The following is a 5,660-nucleotide window of genomic DNA, read 5'->3' as shown; positions in this document are numbered from 1 at the left end:
AGCCTGTGTCTTTTTATAAGCGAGTTAATACCATTAATATTGATGGAAACTAAGGACCATTTAGTGTTTATTCTTGTTTGTTTTTGATTTGTTGTTGGTATTGATATTGTATGTGGATTTACCCTGCTTTTTCTTTCGGGTTTTTGTAAAGTGGGATTATCTTTGTTTTTTTGAGTGTAGTTAATTTCCTTAGGTTAGAGTTTTCCTCCCAGTACTTTCTATAGGGCTGGATTAGTGGTTACATATTGTTTAAATCTGGTTTTGTCATGGAATATCTTGTTTCCTTCATTTATAGTGATTGAAAGCTTTGCTGTGTATAGTAGTCTAGTCTGGAATCTGTGTTCTCTTAGAGTTGGTAGAATATCTATCCTAGTCCTTCTGGCTTTCAGAGTTTCCATGGAGAAGTCCAGTGTAATTCTGATAGGTTTGCCTTTGACTCCTCTTAATATTCTTTCTATATTCTGTATGTTTGGTGTTTTAATTATTATGTGATGAGTGCACTTTCTTTTGTGATCCACTCTATTTGGTTTTCTGTAGGCTTCTTGTACTTTCATTGGCATGTCTTTCTTTAGGTTGGGAAAGTTTTCTTTGATTTTGTTGAATATATTTTCTGCGCCTTTGAGTTGGGTTCTTCACCCTCTTGATGAATTTATTTCCTCTAGTTTATCTTCAGCGTCTGAGATTCTGTCTTCCATCTCTTGTATTCTGTTGGTTATGCTTGCATCTGTGGTTCCTGATTGTTTGCTCACCTTTTCCACTTCCAGAATTCCCTCAGTTTGTGTTTTCTTTATTGTCTCTATTTCAGTTTTCAGGTCCTGAACTGTTTCCTTCAGCTGTTTAATTGAATTTTCTTGGCTTTCCTTGATTTCTTGCATCTTTTGGTTCGTCTTTTCTTCCATTTCTATGAAGGATTTTCTCATTTCCTCTCTTAGGTCTCTATCATCTGCATGAAGTTGTTTTCAAGGTGGCTCTCTTCTGATTCATCTGTGCTGGGATGTTCAGGTGTTGCTGGTGGAGAGTCCCTAGACTCTGGTGGTGTCATATTGGTTTTCCTGTTGTTGGATGTGTTCTTATATTTTTGTCTCCCCACCTCTTCTTCCAGTGGGTGCAGGTGGTGTCTCTTCCTTTCCTGGTGTGTATGGTCCAGGGTTCTCTTCAGGTGAGTGTAATTGGCTCCTATACTCTGATGGGTCTCAAGGTGGGTGCAGGAGGGTCTGAGGTACTCACTCTTGAGGTGGTTCAGAGAGGGATAAGGGCACAGATGTCAGCAGACTCTGGGTTGCTTGGTCCTCAGGGACCAATTCAATCTGCCTCAGACCCCCAGGGCAGGATTTCCCAGAGTGGACAGGCAGAAGTTGGGCCCAAGGCAGGGGCCAAAGCAGCTCACCTCTGCACACTGTGGGGGCCAGAATAGCCCAGCAATCTCAGCAGAGTCATGGTCCCTTGGTCCTCAGGGACTGATTCCTAGGCAATTATTGGTAAAAACAAGTGATTTTCCACAAAATGTACAGAATATGAAATTAATCACTTAGTGTATCATTAAAAGATTGTTCGATGGGTAGTGTTTGCTGCCACAACAACTTGACAACCAAAGATCAGACCTCAGATGCCACACAAGAGAAGGAGAGAAGTGAGTCCTTCGACTGTATTCTAACTACACATGTACATTGAACTGTGCAGGCACAGGCATATACAGTCACCAAAAATAAATAAATAGATTTATTTATTTATAATAAATAAATAAATAAATAAATAAATAAATAAAAAGAAAAAATAAAAATGGTCTCTGATCACAATTCAAGTCCTTATCTATTCCATACTGCTAATTTTTGTCAGCAGGAGCAATACACTTTCAGTATCACTAACAGATAATTTCACACTCTGGTGATATTTTTTTGATCTAACAAAAACAAAACAATAAAAAGTATATGAAAGTGGGATGAGGACTTCAGAAGTCTATATAGGGTTGATGGGGGTGGTCAGGCATCAGAGTGTTGGGGGATAAGAGTGATCAGAATGGACTAATTACATGTATGCAATTTTTCATAAATTAATTTTTATAAAAAATTATCTTGTATAAACATATATATCCCAAGCAGGAAGGCTATACAAAGTAGACAATATATATATATATATATTAATGAGATTTTTTCCCACATGTAGATGCTGTTTAACACTCAAAAAACAAAGAATGCAAATTTGTCTATGGCTATAAACTTAAATATTGAAAAGGCAGTTTGATAGTATGTCACTTGATCCAAACAATAGAGTTTAGTTCCCACTTGACAAAATTACCTGTCTGTTTATTGACCTTGACCAGATTCATAGTACCAGACATAAACCTACTCTGTGTACTGGGCCTCAAATCTAATCAGCAACTAATTATTTGCCTCCATAATAGTTATAGCACTATTGCACCAGTGGGCACAACTTTTCTGGCAGGCTAGTGTAGACAGAGTTTTCCTGTCCCAGGAGACATTTCCCAAATAAACACACTGAGGCTTATTTTCATTATAAATTCTCAACCAACATCTCAGGCTTGTTAGTAGTTAACTCTTACATTTAAATTAGCGAATATTTATTATCTTTGCTTTGCCATGTGCGTTGATACCTTTTTTCGGAACAGCATGCCCATCTTGCTTCCCTTCGAGCCTGCTGGTGACTCCTCTGACTCCACCCTTTCTCCTCCCAGCATTCTCAGTTTGACTTTCTTGCCTAACTTTGTCCTGTTCAGCTACTCAGCAGTCATCCTCTTTATGAAACCAAGCAGAGTAATACATATTTACTTTGCACGGAAGGATTTCTCTACAGCAGGCTGGTTTTCTAACTATAAGGGTTACAGTTGGATAAAAATAATGGTGGCTTATAGTAAGAAATTACCAATACAGAGTCAGGTAGAAATATAAGGGTATTTAATAGGGAAAAGCCTTACTTACAGAGCGAACCAGCCAGCCGGTGGTAGTCTGTACAGCAAGAAGCAAAGAGAAACCAAAACCGAAAACGCAGTCCCCCTACTCACTCTGACCACGCCCTCACAAGCCCTCAGGTACTCTTGTAGCCAGCCCCTAAGAGGCGTGGCTACAGCTTCCCCTACAGTGGCTTTTCTCTCTATGTAATATATGTCACCTTCTATCTCACTGTACACTAGCCAGGAGCAAGAATGCTTCCAGGTGTATTCCAATTTTATTTGACCATATCCTCCAGCTTAGATGTTCAGCAATAACATCTAATATAGTTCTTGTGAACAACTAAAAGCAATAGCTATATTCTGTTCTATTTGGGGTAGGGGCTCTGGGACCTTCTTGACCAACACCCCACAGGGAAGTATCGTATATCTGCACTGGGATTTTTCATTGATGTCCTATGGCTTCTGGAATTGTCATCATCAACCATCCTGGTGACCTCCATTCAGCTGCAGTTGTCAGTTCTGGGACTGCAGAAGTATCATCTTTCAACAGTCAGTCTTGGATGGGGAAAAGATTTGTGGGACATTTTCCCTCCCTGAGAAAATATTGGCTATCGACAAATGTTAGGGAGAGTCTTCCATTGTGTCCCTACCAGTAAGTACATCATATGTAATAGATATAGTCCATCACCTGCACTCTGCCTGGATCCAGAGATTGAGGAAATAGAGAAAAGATAGGCATATTGATACAGAAAGCTGCAATCTGGTTGTGTGGGTTCTCTAAGAAGATGCAGCCTGTGGAAGCAGGGTGTGTTCATAATAAAGAGTTGGTCAGGAGTCAGAGTTATTTGCATGCAACTGAACAAGTAGGCAGGGCTTGTGGTACATAGACAAACAGTCAGTTTTACTTTATCTCAGTAGGAGCAATCCTTGTAGGGGAAGAATAGTCTTCAGGCCATAAACATCTTGGGAAGAGAAAGTACAATAGACATTTCATGAACAAATGCCAACATTCACACTCAGATGTAAGGAAGGCTTGGGAAGCCCTTTCAGATTCACCTGGAGAAGGCTCTGACACTCCATGGGACTGAGGCATTAGTCCTTGACATGACTGTCCCCATGACAATCAATAACATTCACTGAGGTCTTGACTGACTCCCTATACTCACCCATGGTCATCTGGACATCTCTGCCTAAATTCAGTGAAACACAAAAGTAAATAAAAACTCATTAAAATGAGAAAGGGATATGTAGAGAGATAATTAAATGATAAAGTATCATAAAAATTATCAATATGTAAATGATATGTCATGAAATATTGAGAGAAATGAAGAGTTCACAAAATGGTGAGAAAAAAACATAGCCATGAGTTTTAACTGTTCCATAAAGATATGAATACTCCCTTGGTATAGATTCAGGTGAAATCCCAGGAGGCATTTTTAGAGATTTAGAGAGTGAAGACAATTAGAATAGCCAACACAGACTAACCATGAATGTGGAATATTGGTGCATTTCATTGTAAGAGTACTAAAAGTATAAAGTGGAACCCGTGTCACGCCACATGTGGATATCTCCTCTAGTCAGAATAGAAAATTACTCCATTGTCCTGAACATACTAATTGCGAAGTTTAACTCTTTGCTCAAAAGTACTATTTTGAAAAGGTTGAGGAGATTACAAAGCAGTGAAGAATATGGAAACTGCAATTTTCACCAATTTTATTAAGAAGCAAAAATGTCTCTGTTCATTCATCTATTGATGGGCATGTGGTCTGTTCCTATCATAGGCCATGATGAACAGAGTTGAACAACTGTCTCTGTGGTAGGATGAACCCTCTTTGTGTATATACCCTAGAGTGGCATAGTCAATCAGGTAGATTGACTCAGTTTCCTAAGAAAGTGTCATGCTGCTTTCCATAGTGGCTGTGAATTTCCACTCCCACTAGAAAAGAGTAAGTGTTTCCCTTTGCCTACATTGATATATATATATATATATATATATATATATATATATATATGACTATTCTGACAGGTTTAAGAGAGAAACTCAAAATAGTTTTGATTTGCATTTCCTTGAATATGTCTCCAAATATTTAAGTGATATGTTTCCTTTTTTGAGAAATCTGTTTAGATCTATAATCCATGTTTCAATTAAGTTGTTTACTTTCTTGATGTCCAGGTTTTATCTCTTTATATATTTTAGACATTAGTCTTCTATCAGATGCAAACTTAAGAAAAGAACTTTGTCAGATTGACAGTGTCCTTTCTGTTATAGAAGCTTCTCAGTTTCATTAGGATGATGGCGGATGTCTTCTGTGTGCTGTGAATGTATGTTTCTCTTATTGATTGATGAATGAAGCTGTTTTAGGTAATGGACGGTTAGAATTTATACAGGCAGGAAATCCAAATGGGGATAAAGGAATGTATTAGGCAGAGTCAGGGAGATGTCATGTAGCTGCTGGGAAGGCAAGAACCTAGGCATCACTGGAAGCAAGACCACATAGAAACACACAAATTAATAGGAATTAGTTAATAATTAAGAGAGAGCTATTCACAATAAGAAGCCTGAGCCATCTGACAAATGGTTTATAATTAATATAAGCCTCTGTGTGTTTATTTGGAACTAAATGGCTGTGGTACCAGGTGGGACAGAAACTTCTGTCTACATGAGTTTCTATTTATTAATTATTATTCTTACTGCCTGTGTTATCAGTTTCTGTTCAGAAAGCCTTTTTCTGTGCTGATGAGTTCAAAGCTA

The sequence above is a fragment of the Cricetulus griseus genome, chromosome 8 (genome assembly GCF_003668045.3).
Source record: "Cricetulus griseus strain 17A/GY chromosome 8, alternate assembly CriGri-PICRH-1.0, whole genome shotgun sequence".
In the NCBI taxonomy this organism is placed as follows: domain Eukaryota; kingdom Metazoa; phylum Chordata; class Mammalia; order Rodentia; family Cricetidae; genus Cricetulus; species Cricetulus griseus.
This window is presented reverse-complemented; position numbering follows the sequence as displayed.